Source organism: Chiloscyllium plagiosum, chromosome 29 (assembly GCF_004010195.1).
Source record: "Chiloscyllium plagiosum isolate BGI_BamShark_2017 chromosome 29, ASM401019v2, whole genome shotgun sequence".
In the NCBI taxonomy this organism is placed as follows: domain Eukaryota; kingdom Metazoa; phylum Chordata; class Chondrichthyes; order Orectolobiformes; family Hemiscylliidae; genus Chiloscyllium; species Chiloscyllium plagiosum.
Genome location: NC_057738.1, coordinates 29,410,502 through 29,431,375, shown reverse-complemented (window position 1 = coordinate 29,431,375; position 20,874 = coordinate 29,410,502). Strand labels below are relative to the sequence as shown.

General features: G+C 42.0%; 1 protein-coding gene across 7 annotated transcripts in view; it reads left to right on the top strand.

Moving 5' to 3' along the window:
• Positions 1–10,971: 10,971 nt before the first annotated feature.
• Positions 10,972–20,874, top strand: part of exoc2 (exocyst complex component 2) — a 318,264-nt gene continuing 308,361 nt past the window's right edge. For 3 of the 7 annotated variants that reach the window (XM_043719386.1, XM_043719388.1, XM_043719389.1), the window contains exon 1: positions 10,992–11,052. The gene's annotated coding sequence lies outside the window, so the exon portion shown is untranslated. Of the gene's footprint in view, positions 11,053–15,917; positions 15,989–20,874 lie in introns of all 7 variants that reach the window. The other 4 variants (XM_043719385.1, XM_043719383.1, XM_043719387.1 and 1 more) reach the window with 3 other exon arrangements.

The following is a 20,874-nucleotide window of genomic DNA, read 5'->3' as shown; positions in this document are numbered from 1 at the left end:
CTAGAATGCCAACAAGTGGAAGCATCCGCTCCATGTCTATTTTATTCACACCTTTTATTGACTTGAATACCTCAATTTGATCTCCCTCATGCTTTTAATTTCCAGACAGTATAGGTCTGAAATGTTCAATCTGTCTTCATATGAAAAACCCCTCATCTCTGGGATGGATCTAGTGAACCTCCTCTGAACTGCCTCCAGTGCCACTACCTCTTTCCTCAATTAAGGGACCAAAACTGTGCACACTACTCCAGGTGTGGTCTCACCAGTACCTTGTACAGTTGCAACAATCCTCCTTTGCCTTTATATTCTATTTCTTTAGCTATAAAAGCCAACATTCTTTTGCTTTCTTTATTTTCTGCTGCAGCTGCATGCTGGTTTTCTGTGACTCATGACCAAGTACACCTAGATCCCTCTGCACTGGAGCACCCCAAAGTCTCTCCCCATTACAATAATAGGTCACCTTCCCATTTTTTTTGACTCAATTGCATGACCTTACACTTATGTACGTTAAACTCTGTCTGCCACATTTTGACCCACTCTCCGAACCTATCTATATCCATTTGTAAGGTTCTTATTTCTTCACTTTAATTCACCATATGACCTATTATTGTGTTGTCTGCAAATTTGGCTATAAAGCATTCTATCCCTGTATCCAAGTTATTAATGTAGACTTTAAATAACTGGGGTCCAAGGACCAAACCTTGTGGCACCCCACTAGTTACATCTTATGGGTGGAAAAAGGTTGTGGACTGACTATATTCAAAAATCTGAAGATCAGACATCCAAACATCAAAGGTGGATTGAATTGTCTCACGTAGTTGATCTTGAATTTAAATATTCATGTCTGTAAAGTGATGGCTGTTCTTCACTTTCATTGTTGATCTGGTGGAACTAGGTCATTTCTTGTTAGAATTTCTTCTTTTAAGCTATCTTGCTTTTTCTATCTTTCCATAGCTCTGCCCTGCTTGCACCCCCATCCCCCATCCCCTCCCCCCATGAAGGTAGAAAGAGAGATAGAGAAAGAAAGGTGGATGCTTCAGTTCGCAGGCTCTAGATATTTCTGACTGCTCTTGCACTTACTGCTTTATAATAAACTACAACTCAACCAGGTGCCAGTTAGGTAGAATTTCACTAACCTACCTGACTTATGGTCCTGCTTAGTCTCAAATTATTTCTCTCACTGCTTCAAAAAACATTTGTCTGGCATAGTTAAAAATATGCATGTCTTGATGTTTCCATGTTGCAAACCTCTCTTCAAATTTCAGCTATGTAGCAGTCCAATTTCCATTTCAGTTTATAGTCCAAACAAACACCGAAGTGTGGTCTCTTATAACCATTTAGGGATTCTGAAGTGTGAGTAGGCTGGAGTTAAAGCAACTAAAACTGTGAAGTTAACAGCTTATAAACATTACAGGGTGGATTTAAAATATTTTCGTGTTTTGTATAAAGCACAAGTCAGAAATTTGGGTGTGGAGCTATGAGACCCACTATTAGCACTAACTCCCAGTAGGTACTCTTGGCAATGATCTTCAATGAGACTGCAAATTGGTTGACTCTGCCCGTATATATTCTTCACCATTAGATGGGCTCTTAAAATAATTATTCTTTCAGAGGGTGTGTGGTGCTGGCTGGATGAACATTCATTGCCCATATTTATTTCCACTGGAGAAGATGTTGGTGAGCTGTCTTTGTGAACCATTGCAGTCCTTGTAGTGCAGGCACACTCACAGTGCAGTTCGCAAGGAATTGCCAAGATTTTGTCCCAGCGACAATAAAGGAACAATGATATAATTCCAAGTTTGAATGGTGTATGCCTTACAGGGAGGTGAACCTGCGGGTGCTGGGGTTTTCATGCACCTGCTGCACTTGTCCTTCTAGGTGATGATGATTGCAGGTTTGGAGCATGCTATTAGAGGAGCTTTGGTGAGTTGCTGCAGTGCAACTTGTAGATGGTAAATACTCCTATCACATTCTATCAGGTTTGGAGGGAGTGATTGTTTAAATTGGTGGATGGAGTGCTAATCAAATGGGCTGCTTTGTCCTGGATTGTGTTGAGCTTCAAGTGTTGTTGGAGATGCACACATCTAAGAAATTGGAGATGATACTATCATACTCCAGACTTTTACCTTGAAATGTGGCCAGGAATGGAGAGACCGAAAGTGATTTACTGGCCACAGAATTCTCACATGGAACTTCATTTGGCTATAACACACAAAAGGTAGGGGTTTATGATTCTGTTATGAAATAATGAAAGTCTTAACATGACTGCCAGCTAACCGCATACAAAAGCAGCAGATAACATACATTTCTGCTTAAAATGCAAAGCGTTTCTACTTTCTAAAGTCTGCAGTTTCACTGTCGCTGGAACAAGTTTGTATCTGCCAGTGATGGGCAACTTATGGCTTAGAAACTGTTTCTTTATGCCACATACCAAAGCAACTGTCGGTTACAGGCTCAAAAATCGAGTACCTGAATGAAGTAGGTTTGCAGCATGTCAGGATGTGGTCAATAATTGGTTGGCTAGTCTGGTTTACCAATGGAAAGTGAAGAGAAAGATCCACTATTGGGAGCTGTGATTCTTCCCACTTGACTCCAATTAATGTTGGAAACCAAACATCCTGCAGCTGGGTTGAACAAGCATTCGAGAGTGGACCAGAGTTCCGTTCTGGTAGACCACGCAATTTCGGTAGCCTAAAGCAATCCTGCACATATTTTTGAGATCGTTAAACACTAAGTGTGCCATACACTAAACTTAGATAAGTGGTCTTTGATCCAATAGGAAGTGTATATGCATTCGTCATGGGAAATTCTACAGATGCAGATTTCTGAATAGGTCAATTGAAATATTTTTAAGCAGAGCTCTGGTCAACACGATGATGAACATTTGCACATGTTGAAATACACTGGGTCAGTGACAGCTTTCCATTTCTTACATCTGCTATTCTTGCAAACTTGTCAAATTATGGAAAATTTTCCAGTGAGTATTTACACTAATTACTCCCTTGAGTAGAGAGGTAGAAGAGACTTTTATGTTATCAGTTTGGCTGAATTCCACCACAGGTCCCAGAGGTAAAAGAACAATCTTCAAACCAACTGCCCAGTCTTTTGCAGAATTGTGCATCCAAAACACAGAGGAGTCAGGAAGCATTAGATCTTTTGGATGTGAAAATTTGTTCTTCTGTATTTAGTCAAAATGGTACTTGTAGCTCCAGACAAAACAACATTGTTTACCTTTTTCAGGAGTTACCAAGCTAAGGCCTCCAATCCATACCAGGTATTTTATTATTGAACAGAAATGACAGTTTATTATTTTAAACCAAATTTAGTATCCTGAAACAATTTGTCTGACTTCAAATGGGCACAATATAACCAACTCTGACTGACTGGAAGATTTTGTGTTCTGTTACGATGTCAGCTGATGGTGTTACTGGAGAAGTCTAATCCCAGGATGAAATATGGCCTGATCGACCATATGCTTTTAGAAACCATTTTTAGTTCACCTGGTGGTCATTCACTGAAATGTAGCCATATGAGACTACAGAATTTCTTTAACACAGAGCATTATTACAAGAAAGACAAAGAAACAATCCAAATTATCCAAGTAGCAAAATCCAAAAAACTCATAAAATTCAATTTTTTTTTCAACAACTTCAGTTTACAGCAATTGAAATACCAACAAATTATACCTTAAATCAAATTCAAATTAAATCAAAGGATTCAGAAGAGATTTACCAGGATGTATGGTTTCCAGCATTAATTTGAGCCAATTCGGAAGAATCACAGCTCCCACTTATGGATCTTTCTCTTCACTTTCTATTGGTAAGCCAGACTAGCCAGGTATGGAAGGTTTGAGTTATAAAGAAAGGTTGGATAGGCTGGGATTTTTTTTTATTGGAGCATGGGAAGTTGAGAGGTGACCTTATAGAAGTTTATAAAATCATAAGGGGTATAGAAAGGGTTAATGGGATGTGTCTTTTTCAGATTTCAAGACTAAGGGGCATATATTTAAGGTGGGGGGAGCTTTAAAAAATACATGAGGGGCAAAGTTTTTACACAGAAGGTGGTTTGTGTATGGAATGAAAGTCCTGAGGAAGCAGTTGATGTGGGCACCATTACAATGTTTAAAAGACATTTGGATAAGTACATGAATAGGAAAGATTTGGAGGGATATGGACAAGAAGGAGGCAAGTAGGACTAGGTTTGGGATTATGTTTGTCATAGACTGGTTGGACCGAAAGGTCTGTTTACATGCTCTGTATTCTACATTGTTAAATTTGACTTGACTGATTCACTACAGTTTCTGCCCTATAAACTTGCATGAATACTCACAAAACTGAAAGCTAAGACTCTCTCAGCTTCTAATACCAGCAGATTTCAAACCCAACTAACGTTTCTGCTCTCTAAGTTGCACAAACCATTTTCTACTGAGTTACTTCCTTAATTGCTCCAGAAAAAAAATTCTAGGAGATTAACCATACTTGATTCTGACCCTAGTCAGGTCTTCTCCAAACTCCCTAAAACTTTCAGAACTGAATTTTACTAGAAGTCAGCTAGTGCAATTTTGGCAAGTTTCTTGGAGGGTTCTTTCTGTAAGCCTGAGCAAGATTTCCCATGTTGTCTCTGAAATTCACCACATCAGCAATTCACCACTCTCCATGTCACCCCACTCATCCTACCTTCCCTCTCACTGCAGGTGGAAGCACTCACCATTGCCTGGAAACCCTCAGACTTATAGTGCCAGTGTTATTTTTAAAGCTCAGCTGAGCACCAGATCAAATGTTATCAATCAGGAGTGCACTTCAATGTGCGCAGTGAGAACGGAACAAAAATCAAATGCTTCTCAAGGCAGATACGTGGCATGGTCGACACCTCATTCCAAATACAAGTGTACGTTTGTAGATCTGTTGCTTTTCAAGGAACAATTACACAGATTACCCTCCTCAGTGTCATCCCACCTTAGAACTCTGTCTAAAGGAGTGCTCCCTCCGTGACTACCTGATCAGGTCCACGCCCCCTACAACCCACCCTCCCATCCTGGCACCTTCCCCTGCCACCGCAGGAACTGCAAAACCTGCGCCCACACCTCCTCCCTCACCTCCATCCAAGGCCCTAAAGGAGCCTTCCACATCCATCAAAGTTTTACCTGCACATCCACTAATATCATTTATTGCATCCGTTGCTCCCGATGCGGTCTCCTCTACATTGGGGAGACTGAAAGCCTCCTAGTAGAGCGCTTTAGGGAACATCTCCGGGACACCCGCACCAATCAACCACACTGCCCTGTGGCCCAACATTTCAGCTCCCCCTCCCGCTCTGCCGAGGACATGGAGTCCTGAGCCTCCTTCACCACCGCTCCCTCACCACCAGACGCCTGGAGGAAGAATGCCTCAATATCCGCCTCGGAACACTTCAACCCCAGGGCATCAATGTGGACTTAAATAGTTTCCTCATTTCCCCTTCCCCCACCTCACTCTAGTTCCAAACTTCCAGCTCAGCACTATCCCCATGACTTGTCCTACCTATCTTCTTTTCCACCTACCCACTCCACCCTTCTCCCTGACCTATCACCTTCATCCCCTTCCCACCTCACCTATTGTACTCTATGCTACTTTCTCCCCACCCCCACCCTCCTCGAGCTTATCTCTCCACGCTTCAGGCTCTCTGCCTTTATTCCTGATGAAGGGCTTTTGCCCGAAATGTCGATTTTGCTGCTCCTCAGATGCTGCCTGAACTGCTGTGCTCTTCCAGCATCACTAATCCAAAATCTGGTTTCCAGCATCTGCAGTCATTGTTTTTACCTAAAAGAGTGCTATTCCATCCAATGCCTACTATAACCTAACATTGCCCCACTGTTCAATGTGGGAAAGCCTTCAAACGGTTGAAAATGTTCACTTTTATTCACTAAATCCAAAGAAATTAATTAGCAAACAAAAGCTACATTTGTCTCAGAGAAAAGACAAGCCTATTGGGCACCACTAAATTTATAGTCAATGGCTAATGACTGCACCTATCTCTAATTTTTTGGAACCAGAAGTCCTTTTTGGCTTGTTGCACATGGCATTGCAGTGCTCTACTATACAGAAGGTGGTTCTTGCTCAATGTCCTCAACTTCCCATTCTGAATAGTGCTCCCGCTCTTCCAGTTCTTCAGCTCCTGTCCCAGTTCTGCAAGGCACAGGATACAAACAGGATTATATTGCACACTCTATGTGGAGTGCACAGAAAAATCCTAAAAACAAACCAAACATTGGAACATCATCTACAACAAACCTATTGTCTACGCCATAATGGCCCTGCAGAAGAATGGGTTACATTGTATCTATGTTTGGACTCCGTCAGGGGACCACATAATGAAGTCATCAACCATGGTTGCAGAAGGTAGCACTTGTCTCCCAGTAACCATCTTTGTTAAGCATTCAGCCCTTGGAACAAAGCAGTAAATGAGACTTCTCGAGTATACACACATCATGGTGCAGACCTCTATGTTGTGGTACCAATGGCCACAAATGACCTGCACACTAATGGAATGAAAGTCCATCATATTATGAGATGGCACTCTCAATGCAACATGTACACAATCTATAGCAGTCTGCACCTGGAGGATGCCAGATATGTTGCCAAAGTCTATTGTCTGAGCTGCAGTACTGATTTTGTCACTGGGAAATGAGCTAAAGCAGTGTGATCAGAAAAATCTTAATACATTTGTGGATCAAAGGTTGTCAGGTCCCATATAGGTTCCCAGTGGCTCCTTAGAAGCAGGTAGTTGCATGCAAGTTTAGCGCAACTTTGACAGTCACCCGCCCCTCCACATAGAGGAAGACATTGGCTTAGTGGTATTATTGCTGGGCTGTTAATTCAGAGACCAGGTAATGTTCTATGGACTTGGGTTTGAATTCTCCTATCGCAGATGGTGGAATCTGAATTCAAGTTTAAAAGTAAAAATTTGGATTTAGGGGTCAAATAATGATCACGAATCCATTGTCGATTGTTGAACCCTTCTGGTTCACTAATGCCCTTTATAGAAACAAATTGCCATCCTTAACTGGTCTGGCCTACATGTGACTCCTGACCCATAGCAATGTGGTTGGTTCTTCACTGCCCTCTGGGCAATAACTGCAAGCCTAGCCAGAAATGCCCTCATCCTCTGAATGAATAAGAAGAAGTGCTGCAGCTCCAATTCCAGCAGTGGACATAATTTTGTGACAGTGTTCTGGGATATCCTCAATCTACAGCAAAACTGTGCCTTGCTCCTCTGGTGGAAATGGCATGGAAGACAAAAGATTATAGGATGTAGAGGAATCTTATGGACTATTATTGGAGGATCAGATATTTTCCTCTTGACATTGAGAATCTCATTACTGCCAATCTCACCCACATTACTCAACATTCTTGTTAATGTCTTTCAGGAACTGGGAAGATTCTGTCTTCAATGTATGGGTCTTCTAAACCAAAAATTAATCTTGATTATCCTAAACTGCAAACTGCAAACTTTAATGCCTTCAGTGTTCACTTCACCTGTCATAAACCACCCCAGTATAAACAATTTTCCATCAACTTTCCAGAGCATTCCTGCTCTCTGACACACACTGGATTAGGTCACTGTTCCAGAAAGACTGCCTCACCCAGCTTTCTCTAAAACAAATCTTTCACAATATTTTAAAATCCAACCCGTAAAAATGATATTTGTCTGTACAATAGTCATCTCATGCTGTCTTTGTAGCTACTATCTGTAAGAATAGGACATCTATACATCAGTTTACATGAATAAACACGGCTTACTGCTGCTGCCTCAGGTCATTTACTGAAGAAGTTTTACATGCCTTTGTTTCTTCTATAGTTCGCGATGTTCATTCTCTTCCATTTAAGATTAAATGCATTCTAAAACAGCAGCCCATACCCTAACTTGCACCAAGTCTAACTGTTCCTTCACTACCCTCGATGTAGTTGATTTACACTTGGTTGAGCAATGCCTTGGTTTTAAAATAACCATCATTGTTTCCAATGATGTATGTCGTTAGACCATAAGACCATAAGACAGAGGAGTGGAAGTAAGGCCATTTGGCCCATCAAGTCCACGCCGTCATTTAATCATGGCTGATTGGCATTTCAACTCCACTTACCCACACTCTCTCCATACCGCTTAATTCCAAGCAAGATCAAGAATTTATCAATCTCTGCCTTGAAGACATTTAACGTCCTGGTCTCCACTGCGCTCTGTGGCAATAAATTCTACAGGCCCATCACTCTCTGGCTAAAGAAATGTCTCCTCACTTCCATTCTAAATTGACCCCCTTTAATTCTAAGGCTGTGCCCATGGGTCCTATGCTCTCCGCCTAACAGAAACAACTTCCCAGCATCCACTGTTTATAAGCCATGCATTATCTTGTAAGTTTCTATTAGATTTACAGCATCTATCCTTGCTTCATATCTTTGTTACTTCTGTCCAATTTACATATTCACAAATTTACTGGCTCAACTATTGGTAGACCCTTCAGCTGCTCAGGTCAGAACCTGTCTCTAAATTTCTCCACCTCTCTTTTTTCCTTTAAGAAGCTGTTTATACCTTGAACAGATTTGGGCTTTTTATCTCAGGGAAGATATATTGGCATTGGAGGCAGTCCAAAAAAGGCTCACAAGGTTGATCAGGGATATGGAGACATTTTCGTACGAAGAGAGCTGGAGTAGCTTGGGCTTGTACTTATTGTAGTTTAGAAGGATTAGAAGGACCTTGACAGGGTAAATGCAGAGACATCGTTTCCCCTTGTGGGGGAGTCAGGAACTAAGTGCATAATTTTAGAAACAAAAAACAGAAGTTACTGGAAAAACTCAGCAGGTCTGGCAGCATCTGTGAAGAGAAATCAGAGTTAATGTTTCGGGTCTGGTGATGCTTCCTCAGAACTGAGGAAGGCCCACTGAACCTGAAATGTTAACTCTGGTTGGCTTCAGACATGCTGCCAGGCGTACTGAGCTTCTCCAGCAACTTCTTACAGCATCTGTGCTTTCGGTTTTTATTTTGCATAATCTCCGAGTTTGGGTTTGCCCATTTAGAACAGAGATGAGGATGATTTTATTCTCTCAGATGGTAGTAAATCTGTGGAATTCTTTGCTGCATGGGAATCAAGTATTATGAGAATAAGACAGGAAGTGAATTTGAGGATTATCAGAATCAGCCGTAATCACATAGAAAGTGGACTTCAAGGGTTGAGTGGGCTATTTCTGTTCCTACATCTTATGGTCTTATATTGATTTGGACTGGTGAGAATGCTGTCACTTTTCTTTAAAGAAATAGTGGGGGATGATTTACATTTATCTGAGAGGGAAGCTGAAACCTTGAGGTGAAAATCTGATTGAAAAACCCTCCTAGGAGACCTGTATTTGGCATAAATCTCCAGGTAACTATTGAAAGCAATCTGTAGAATTTGAAATATAATTTTAAGCAAATAAATATGCTGTAAACTGGTACTGTTACATATAGATCATGGTTCATATATGGAAAAAGCTATTTATGATGCGTAATTGTAGGAGAAAGCATATGTACATTTGAGGTTAATGCTTACTCATAACAGACTCGTAGCGGTGCTCAGCAGCCACCCTTGCTTATAATGTGACTGCAGGGTAAATAGCACTTCCGCAGGAAGCAGTTTGTAGGGCTTGGGAACATGTACCCAAATGGGCAGACAGGTGGTTCTTTTTCAGTCAAAAAGTGTGGTACTGGAAAAGCAGGGGCGGTCAGGCAGCATCCAAGAGGTGGGAGAGTCTACGTTTCGAGCATAAACTAATGAAGAGCTTACGCTTGAAATGCTGACTCTCCTGCTCCTTGGATGCTGCCTGACCAGCTGTACTTTTCCAGCACCACACTTTTTGACTCTGATTTCCAGCATCTGCAGTCCTCACTTTCTCCTAGGTGGTTCTTTCTGTCTAGCTTCAGGTTCCATTTGTTGCAACATTGTAATCAGCAAACATGAGGATCATGAGGAGGGAGGGAACAGGCCATGGCTACCCACAGGGGAACCAAAGTAGCTTCTTCTCAGTGTCCTGGGTGTACATGCTGGGGTTTCATCTTTCATGGGATGCTTGAGTGGGCGGCACGGTGGCGCAGCGGTTAGCCATGCTGTCTCACAGGACCACAGTCCCAGGTTTGATTCCAGCCTCGGGCAACTGTCTGTGTGGAGTTTGCACATTTTCCCTGTGTCTGTGTGGGTTTCCTCTGGGTGCTCTGGTTTCCTCCCACCATCCAAAAATGTGCAGGTCAGGTGAATTGGCCAAGCTAAATTGTCCATAGTGTTAGGTGCATTAGTCGGGCGGCGGTGGGTTACTCTTCGGAGGGTCGGTGTGGACTTGTTGGGCTGAAGGGCCTATTTCCACACTGTAGGGAATCTTATCTAATCCGTATTTGCCATGGGGCAAGCAAATGACTGAATATGGGAGAGAATTTAGCTTTACTTGGCCCCAGCCAAGAATCATGATTTGGATGATGCTTGAATACACTGACGTTTTGTCCATCCACACAACAGGACCCTGTGGCATTAGTCTCCAGGAGGGATATAGAGGCTGACCTTCAAGTGATGGTCAAAAAGAAGCTGCAGATGCCGAAAATCAGATACAAAAAAACCCAGAAATTGGTGGGGGGAAAAGTAAACTGGGTAGGTCAATGGAGAGAGAACAGAGTTAGGCAGGTGGTGTGTGAATGGAGTTACTCAGGTCTGGCGACTGTTATTTTGAAAGTGTTTCTGCGTCTAATAGTGGGCCCCTCACGATTTTGTTGCGAATCTCTGACACAGTCACTCCCCTTTAGTCTTGGCGTTTAGTACCTGAGTTCCATAGCGAGAATTTGAACAGATAACCTCGAGCGTGGCGAAGCAAGTACACCATCAATTGCACCACGTTTCAGATCCACCAACAGTCTCCCTGGCAACAAGAAGCTGACCTCAGTCACACAGGCCACGTGAGCGCTCAGTGACCCCCGGCGGTGATTTACAGCTTGACCCGGATGTTGTTTCCGTGCGGCCGGTGATGGAGCGAAGCGAGTGAGATTGCTGGAGCGAACAACTGAGTGAGTTAAGAGGAGGAGGAGGAGGAGGGAGCGGGACAAACGCTCGGTCTCCATGATGTCTTGATTGCCGGCAGTGGAAGCGGGAACTTACCGGTCTTGGTCCAGTCGGGCTCGCGCTGCGGGGGTGGGCTCGGGTCGGGCTCCTCCGGGACGGACCTGGAGGCTGGGCCGCCTCTAGCTTCAGGTCATTTCCGACCTTTGTATTACACACCTGCTTCCATCGGTAGTTCCCCTGAACTCAGGAAAATAAACTCTATTCCGATTGCAGGAGATAGTGTACACTGTCTGGGCAAAACCAAAACTGAGAGGTTCACTTCAGTGTGTTGAAGCACATCTTATTTAATGCTTTGATTTCACTGTCCAGCTATTTATTTGATTGAGCCAGGCTACCACAAACAGAAAAGTCGCCATAGTCTTATCAGATCATAGAAGAGTGATGATGGTTTAACATGAGGCTCACCACACCTCAGGCGAAAGGAAAAGGCCTGATTCATGGTACCCTCACCTGGTGCGGGAGCAGTAGTGATGTGTAGAGAATTAATCTTGAAACGCGTAGTGGATGTCTGGATCCAGGTTATTCCTTTCATCATAAAAGCGATTGGAGTCATCTTAGGCTTCACAGGTTAGGTGTAATAATGTATTATTTGAGGTACTCTTGGTTGTAAGGTGATTATGAAAGTATAATGTGTTAATATCTGAGGACAAGATGTGTATCTTGAGCTGTTAATTTTTAATCTTTTGATTAATGGTAGCTAAATGAAGTATTTGTTAGTTGACTAATTTGGTGATTTTCTGGTTGCCACTCATTGGAAGTTATAAACCTACAAAAAAGTAATTGCTACTTGTTATAAAAAGCAATATAATTTTCTTTCAATGCTAAGCATAAATCAAAAAGAATCTTGATATTGAGATCTCCAGGTTGTTTTCATCCCGACTAGTTTGGCGAAAGATGTGGTTAGAAAGCTGATACATACATGCATGTAGTGTGTCAACAGCTAGGTTTTTTTCTTATCATTTGATGTTTCTATAACATACAATGGTAACACTTCTATTATAAAAATCACTCGTAGGATATGGGCACCACTAACTGGGCTAGTATTTATTGCTTATTCATAGTTGTTCTTGATAGAGTGATGGTGAGCTGCCTTCTTGAACTGCAGCAATCTATTTGGTGTGGATATGTCTACAATACTGTTAGGAAGGGCATTTTAGGTTTTGACCCAACAACAGTAAAGGATAACGATATGTTTCCAGCTCAGTATAGTGTGATGTGAATGAGGTTATGTATTATTATTTGATGTTGTATAGTATTACTGGGTATTATGTTGTATCAGTGTCCCAATAAGATGTGTCATGAGAGCATTGGAAGTCACTCTAAGCCATTAGTCAGGTTGTTCAGACTTGTTTCAGGTTCTTAGAGTGGACAGCTTTGGAATAAAGCGTGTTCGATTGCAGTAAACAATGTTCTTTAGTTCTGGCTGGAGTTTAATAATTCCTAGTACAGATTGGGGAGAAACTTGCAGGTCATTGTGTTCCCACAGAGCTGCTGTTTTTGTACTTCTTAATGATAGTCTTTGAGTTTGGAACATGCTGTTTAAGGACCCTTGGTGAATTTCTGCAGTGCAACTTATAGATGGTACACATTGCTGCTACTGAGTGTCAGTGATGGAGGGTGTGAATGTGATGCCAGTGAAGGGGGCTGCTTTGGCCTAGTGGTATAAAACTCCTTGGGTGTTATTGGAGCTGCATTCGTCCAGGTGAGTGAAGAGTATTCAGTTCCACCCATTACTTGTGCCTTATAGATGGTGACCAGGTTCTGGTGGGGTAAACCTGCTCACTATATGATTCCAAATCTCTGATCTGCCCTTGCAGCTAAAGTATTTATATTGGTTGTCTAACTTAAAAAGATTGCACGTACCTATCTAGTCATAGCCAGAAAATTATCTGCAGTGGCTACTTTCTCATTCTGGCATTGTTTTCTCTGGCCACTAGAATAAGTCATTACTTATTCTAGGTCTGCTCTTATTTCTTGTTGTCTTGCTGCAAATTTGCAACATTCTGTGAAAATATAATATTAGTTTCCTGCATGCACATTGTGAAGACACAGTTTGTGTGTGCACGCAAAAGGGAATTAGAATTTAGTTAGTGTTGCATGTAAATGGTTTATCTCTGTTTATTTGTACCTAATTAGTTTTCACTTGTGAAAATAAAGATAATTCACGTTCAGTGCAGAAACCTAATCTGTGCTTTCCATCAACCTTGGTCTGAATATAAGATAAATTGGACTACTGTGCATACTATGAAACCACCTTTAATATTAGGTATGACTCTGGGAATAGCAGGGCTTGATTTTTTGGTGCATACTGCAGTGGATCTTAACACAACCTACTTAATCTGCTCGCAGAATGGATCAGTCAGAATACAATAAATATTGATTATATATGGTTTTGTTTGCTGTGGGCAATAAATCTTTTTGATAAGGTCCAGTTGATTGTTGTCAAAATGTCAAAAAGCATTTCTGGTGGATGCATTCGGAGAATGGCAGAGGAGATGCAGAGACAGAGAAGTTTGGAAAAGTATTTGAGGGTGCAGGTGAATTGTTCTTTATGACTCTAAGTAGCATTGCAGGTGGACAGCCAGGGAATTCCTAGAAGCATGGCACTCATTCACAAACTCCATCAACAAACACATCGACCTGGACCCAATTTACCGGCCACTACAGCGGACAGCTGAAACTGACAACCGGAAGCGGCAGGGACAGGCCACTATAAATGCCGGAGGAAACATTTGAAGAAGGCATTTGGCATGCTTGCCTACATGGGTCAGAATATTGATATAGGATTTGGGATGTCTTGTTGTGGCTGTACAGGGCATTAATGAGGCCATTGGAATACTGTCTTCATTGTTGTGGTTCTGTTCGCCGAGCTGGAAATTTTTGTTGCAAATGTTTCGTCCCTGGCTAGGTGACATCCTCAGTGCTTGGGAGCCTCCTGTGAAGCGCTTCTGTGGTGTTTCCTCCGGCATTTATAGTGGCCTTTCCCTGCCGCTTCCGGTTGTCAGTTTCAGCTGTCCGCTGTAGTGGCCGGTATATTGGGTCCAGGTCGATGTGTTTGTTGATGGAGATTGTGGATGGCACTCTATAAATGCAGCGGACAGCTGAAACTGACAACCGGAAGCGGCAGGGACAGGCCACTATAAATGCCGGAGGAAACACCACAGAAGTGCTTCACAGGAGGCTCCCAAGCACTGAGGATGTCACCTAGACAGGGGACGAAACGTTTGCAACAAAAATTTCCAGCTCGGCAAACAGAACCACAACAACGAGCACCCGAGCTACAAATCTTCATCCTAAGTTTGAATACTGTCTTCAATTCTGATTGCCTTGAGAGGGTGCAGAAAAAGATGTACAAGACTGAAGGATTGAGTTATAGGGAAAGGTTGAGTAGGCTGAGTTTTTTTTTTCCCTGGAGCATCCGGTTGATGGGATGACATTGTAGAGATTTATAAAATCATGACGGGCATGGATAGGATGAATAGCCAAGTTATTTTTCCTAGGATGAGCGAGTCTAACACTAGAGGGCATTGGTTTAAGGTGAGAGGGGATAGATTTAAAAATGACCTGAATGGTAATTTTTTTCACCCGGAGAATAATGCACATATGGAACGAGCTGCCAGAGGAAGTGGTGGAGGCAGGTACAGTTACAACATCTGGGTGGATATATGAATTGAATGGGTTTAGAGAGGTATGGGCCAAGTGCTGGAAAATGGGACTGGGTCAGACGATTCTCCTGTTCCTTGGATGCTGCCTGACCTGCTGTGCTTTACCAGCAACACATTTTCAGCTCTGATCTCCAGCATCTGCAGACCTCACTTTCTCCTCGAAACTCTGTATCGTACAGGAACAGTGAATGAATGAGAAATAGTCCAGGTAACAGAATAAACTAAAGTTGAAAAGAATCGATGACTTGCAGGGAAGACGTTTCTGTACTTTAATTTGAAGGTAATGATGACCATAAGGTTTTCTTTGGGTGGGCTAAAGTAAACTTAGAGTTGGGTCACATTAGAACGAGGTGTATGATTTTTTTTGTGTGTGATAAAGAATGTGCAGGTCAGAAACTCAGCTTTGAGATGAACAGAGTAAAAGCTGGAAAATCTCAGCAGGTCTGGCACCATCTGTAAGGAGAGAAAAGAGCTGACGTTTCGAATCTAACTGACCCTTTGTCAAAGCTAAAAAAAGGGAGAAATAGGGAGGTATTTATACTAAGCTGAGAGAAGGTGATAAAGAGGTGATAATGACAGTGCATGGAGAGATTATAGGGAGATTAGGAGCTGTGAATGACCAAGGCTGAAGCCAGTGCTATGTGACAAAATATGTGGGGGATGGGTGAAGCAGAGACAAAATTGAAAACAGGGGAGAAGGGTAGCAAAGGGGGAAGAGGAAAAAGGTGATAAGAGAGTGGGGAGCGAGTGAAATAGAGACAATCGAGAAATATGAGATACAGAACAATGAAAAAAAATTAAAAAGAGGTAAATAAAATAAATGAAATAAAATTACGGAGCAGAATGAAAACAGAGGGGTCGAGATGGGATAATCATCTGAAGTTATTGAATTCAGTGTTGAGACCGGGACAGCTTTGAGAGAGTGTAAGTCGGTGCTGCTGGAGAGAGGTGTCGAGTGCTTCTTGCTACCTTTGCTTCTGAAGCCAGGGCTCACCTTCTCTCAGCCTAGTATAAATACCTCCTATTTCTCCCTTTTTTTAGCTTTGACAAAGGGTCAGTTAGACTCAAAACGTCAGCTCTTTTCTCTCCTTACAGATGCTGCCAGACATGTTGAGATTTTCCAGCATTTTCTCTTTTGGTTTCAGATTCCAGCATCCGCAGTAATTTAGTTTTATTTGAGATGGACAGATTATGCACCCAATGAAGGCATTCTCATGTAAGTAAATCTACAGTTTCAGAAAAGAAAGGAAAACTACACTTAATCAGCCTCTTCATCCGGAAGAAGTAATGTATCAAAATCATGAAAACCTAGTTACATAGGGTTCCTTGATGTTCAATATATATTTGACAGATTTTCATAAAAGTATTTTCATTTAACTTCTCTAATATTCTTGCCTAACAAAATCTAATCCCTCAGTTGTGAAAGTACCAGAATCTAGATTTATGAGTTTAAGGTTTTAAGATTTGCATTACTTTTTGTTTGAAAACGTTCTTCCTTATTTACTCCTGAAATAGCCTGGCTCTAATTTCCGAATTAGTCCCTCTCCCATTCTGGATAACCCAAAAGAGAATTAGTTTTAAGTTCTACGACTCTGGCAGGAGGAGTGCGCTGAAAATTAAGCCCCACTATTTACTGAACAACACCGCGTGTAACTGACTTATACAGTGATCAAAAATTGCCATTTTTTTCCACTTTATAACTGCTATTAAGACCAAATACAACTTTCACCAGGCTTTTCAATAAACTCAAATACAAGACATTGATTATATATCCTTCAAACAAGTGGCAAATTGCTTGTCAACCAGCTGAATTAAATGAAGTATGTCTTTTCTCAGACCCATACGCACACACAGGACAAAGACATACGTGATTCTGCAATGTTATTATGGGTGAGGAAAGCATTATGCAAAAGGGGAAAAGAAACAACACTTCTAAGGGTCAAGGGATGAATTCAGGCAACAAAAATCACATGACTTCTCTCAGTTCCTTTTGAATTTCTGTTGATGAAATTCAATTGATGACAGTTGCAGGACACTCGAAAATCTTTGGTTTAGATTTCTGATTCAGTTGAGCTATGTAACTGTGGATCTAGAGAATGCTTTAAACTAAGTACTGGGGACCAGGGAAGAAAACTGGATTAATGTGATAAATCAATTTGAGATAAATAGACAAGGCTAAAGTAAAAAGTATTGATATGGGAAATGATAAACTGTCTTGATAGGAAGGGATAGAGGGTGCATATATTTAAGAGTAAGTCAATAGGTAAGTATAGAGAGTACAAAGATAATATGTGTATGCACAGAGCGTTCAAGGCCGATACTGATACCATAAATAAATGCAGTTATAGCTATTACAGAGACCTGAGTGCAGCATGACAAAGTGCCATGAATCTTGAAGGGTAGAGGATATTTCCAATAACAGTAAACTAGGGAAAGGTGAAGGATGGCTTATTATGGGAGTGGTCTGCTGATTCCCTAAAAGGACCATAAGATCAAGTATAAAGGAAGATATAATAAGAGCTTGTCATTCAATTATTACAAAAACTTTGTCATCTTATTGATTAGAAAAGTTAAGTGGGCAAAACTAGCCTACTTGAGGAGCTTGTAGAATGGTTTCATTAAGACCTGATGTTTTGGTGAATCTGTGCTGTACCTCTTCTATACCTTTTCTAAGATGCAAGTTTTTCATGTAAAGGGTAGTGTGTGCCTGGAACACGCTGCCAGAGGAGGTGGTACAACACAATAGCAGCATTCAGGAAGCACCTGGGTGCATACATGAATAGGATGGGAATAGACGGATACAGATCCTGTAAGCGAAGACCATTTTAGTATGAGAGGGCGAAATGTGTCAGGGAAGGCTTGGAGGGCTGAAGGGCCTGTTCCTTTGCTGAATTGTTCTTTTTTTCTTTTATGTACCTCTTTCTTGAAAGTACTCAATGTTTTGGCCTCAACCATTTTCTGTGGTAATGAATTCAACAGGCTCACCACAAAGAAATTTCTCCTTGTTTTAGTCCTAAAACGTTTACCCCTTATTTTTTAAACTGAATTCCTGGTTCAGGACAACCCATCATCAGGAACATCTTTCCTGCATCTAACCTGTCTAGTTCTCTCAGAATTTTATAGGTTTCCATGAGATTCCCCTTATTCTTCTGAAGTCCATTGAATGCCATCCTAACTGACTCAATGTTTCCTCATACATTAGTCCTGCCATCCCAGTGACCAATTTGGTAATTTATCACACTCCCTTTATATCAAGAACATCCTTCCTCCAAATAAGGAGACCAAAGCTTCACATGATATTCCAGATATACCTTGCCAATACCCTGTATAATTGCATTAAGTACTTACAATCATAGAGATATACAGCATGGAAACAGACCCTTCGTTCCAGTTCGTCCATGCTGACAGATATCCTAAACTAAATCTAGTCCCATTTGCTAGCACTTGACCTATATCCCTCTAAATCTTTCCTGATCATGTACCCATACCCATCCAGATGCCTTTTAAATATCGTAATTATACCAGCCTCCATCTCTTCCTCTGGCAGCTCAGGTTTATATTTCCTTGGAAGTGGAGTCACAGGTAGATGGGATAGTGAAGAAGGTGTTTGGTATGCTTTCCTTTATTGGTCAGAGCATTTCATATAGGAGTTGGGATGTCATGTTGCGCCTGTACAGGACAATGGTGAGGCCATTTTTTTGGAATATTGTGAGAATTCTGGTCTCTTTCCTTTCAGGAGGACATTGTGAAACTTTAAGGGGTTCAAAAAAGATTTAGAAAAGGATGTTGCCAGGGTTGGAGGATTTGAGCTATAGGCGGAGGCTGAATAGGCTGGGGCTGTTTCCCTGCAGTGCCGGAGGCTGAGGGGTTTATAGAGGTTTATAAAATCTGAGGGGCATGGATAGGGTAAATTGACAAGGTCTTTTCCCTGGGATGGGGGAGTCCAGAACTAGAGGGCATAAGTTTAGTGTAAGAAGAGACAGTTTTAAAAAGCATCTAAGAGGCAAGGTTTTCAAGGACAGGGTGGTATGCATGTGGAATGAGCTGCCAAAGAAGGTGGTGGAGGCTGATACAATTACAACATTTTAAAAGGCTGAACCTTCTTGTTATGAAGGTCAGCATACATTTGGCCATTTTTTTACTGCCTGTTGCACCTGTATGCTTACGTTTAGTGACTGGTGCACAAGAGCATTTTTGAACATTCCCCTCTCTCAATTTTCAGCCATGAAATAATAATCTGCCTTCCTATTTTTGCTAATAAAGTGGAATTTCTCACATTTACCCACATTATTACTGCAGGTTTTGAGAAGATTTGTAGCTCAGGTTGAGGTTCTGGGGGTAAAGTTTGCTTACTGAGCTGGAAGGTTCGTTTTCAGACATTTCGTCATCATACTAAGTAACATCACCAGTGAGCCTTTGGTACAGCACTGGTGGTATGGTTCACTTTTTATTTATGTTAGGTTTCCATGGGTTGGCAATATCATTTCCTGTGGTGATGTCATTTCCTGTTCTTCTTTGGACTGGTTGATAAATGGGATCCAAGTCAATGTGTTTGTTGATAGAGTTCCCGTTGGAGTGCCATGCTTCTAGGTATTCTTGCGTGTGTCTCTGTTTGTTCGGCTTGTCCTAGGATGGATGTGTTGTCCCAGTCAATAGGTGTCCTTCCTCATCTGTATGTAAAGATACTAATGAGAGTGGGTCATGTCTTTTTGTGGCTAGTTGATGTTCATATATCCTGGTGGCTAGTTTTCTGCCTGTTTGTCCAATGTAGTGTTTGTTGCAGTTCTTGCAAGGTATTTTGTAAATAACAGTAGTTTTGCTTATTGTCTGTATAGGGTCTTTCAAGTTCATTAGCTGCTGTTTTAGTGTGTTGGTGGGTTTTTGGGCTACTATGATGCCAAGAGGTCTGAGTAGTCTGGCAGTCATTTCCGAGATGTCTTTGATGTAGGGAAGAGTGGCTAGGGTTTCTGGACGCGTTTTGTCAGCTTGTTTGGATTTGTTGCTGAGAAAGCGGCAGACTGTGTTCATTAGGTGCCTGTTCTTTTTGAATACACTGTTTCGGTGATTTCCTCTGCTGCAGTGTATGGTGACTTGTTGGAATGATGTTCTAATGCAATTCCGTTTGTGAGTATTGGGGTGATTGCTTCTGTAGTTCAGTATTTGGTCCATATGTGTTGTTTTCCTGTAGACACTGATTGGAAGTTCCCCATTGGCTGTTCGCTCTACTGCGACATACAGGAATGGCAGTTGTTGTTTTTCTCCTCTTTAGTGAATTTTATGCCAGTAAGGGTATTATTGATGGTCTTGAAGGTTTCCTCTAATTTGTTTTGTATAGTGATGACAAAGGTACCATTCACGTAGCGGACCCAAAGTTTGGGTTGGATGGTTGACAGAGCTATTTGTTAGAGTCTCTGCATTATTGCCTCTGCTAAGAACCCTGGAATTGGAAATCCCATGGGTGTCCCATTGGTTTGTCTGTAGGTTTTGTTGTTGAAGGTGAACTGGGTGGTAATGCGTAGGTCCACTAGCTTGGTGATATTGTCCTTGCTAATGAAGTTGGTGGTGTTTGGTGTATATGTCTTTGGTTCTTTTAATACTGTAGTCAGTGTTTCCGGGTGAGGTTGATGTTGATAAATGTGAATAGGGATTCCTCTGGCCTCGGAATCTACTCAGACGCCATTAGCCATGCGGCTGATGCAGCTGCCACCCTCACGCTGATTGATGATGTCACTTCTGCCCCATCATGGCCACTCCCACAACCACTTCCATCCCTCACAATTCCTCATGCATCACACGTGACATCACTTCCGCCCCTCACATCATCGCTGATGCCACACGCTCAGTGACTTCTGCCACCCCTACTGCCGTGGTCACCACCACTTTCGCCCCCACCAGCGCCACTCACCTGCATTCTGCTGACATGCCCCCCAGCACAACCACTTCCATCCCTCACAATTCCTCATGCATCACACGTGACATCACTTCCGCCCCTCACATCATCGCTGATGCCACACGCTCAGTGACTTCTGCCACCCCTACTGCCGTGGTCACCACCACTTTCGCCCCCACCAGCGCCACTCACCTGCATTCTGCTGACATGCC